At 35.6% G+C, this 433-nt stretch overlaps 1 protein-coding gene across 1 annotated transcript in view; it reads right to left on the bottom strand.

Annotated features, from left to right (window-relative positions):
• Nucleotides 1-433, bottom strand: part of CBG13916 — a gene marked incomplete at both ends in the record, with an annotated part of 13,746 nt that overhangs the window by 5,946 nt on the left and 7,367 nt on the right.

Genomic DNA, 433 nt, shown 5'->3' on the forward strand with positions numbered 1-433 from the left:
TATTGGAGCGATTATGAGGGTAAGTTCGCTCTATTGATACTTTTTGAATATCTCATTTTGGAAGAATCCGAGAAATCTGAAAACTTCAGAATTACATTTTAATGTACTGAAAAACGTATGTGCCAATTTTCAGCAAAATCCGACCACTTATTACGAATGCGCTCTACCGTACTTTTGAATTATCAGGGTTGATAATAATCCTAGAGCTCTGAAAATTTCAGAAGTGCAATTTCATGTATTGAAAAACCAGTATGCAAATTTTTAGCCAAGTCTGAGCACTTTTTGCAAATGCGCTCTACCGAACTTTTTGAATATCTAGGTTCAGAATCGTCTTACGGTTCTTAAATTTTTAGAATTGCGTTTTAATAAACTGAAAAATAGGTGTGCCAATGTTCAGCAAAATCCGATCATTTCTCACAGACGCGCTCCACCG

The sequence above is a fragment of the Caenorhabditis briggsae genome (assembly GCF_000004555.2).
Source record: "Caenorhabditis briggsae complete genome, chrIV, whole genome shotgun sequence".
Taxonomy (NCBI): domain Eukaryota; kingdom Metazoa; phylum Nematoda; class Chromadorea; order Rhabditida; family Rhabditidae; genus Caenorhabditis; species Caenorhabditis briggsae.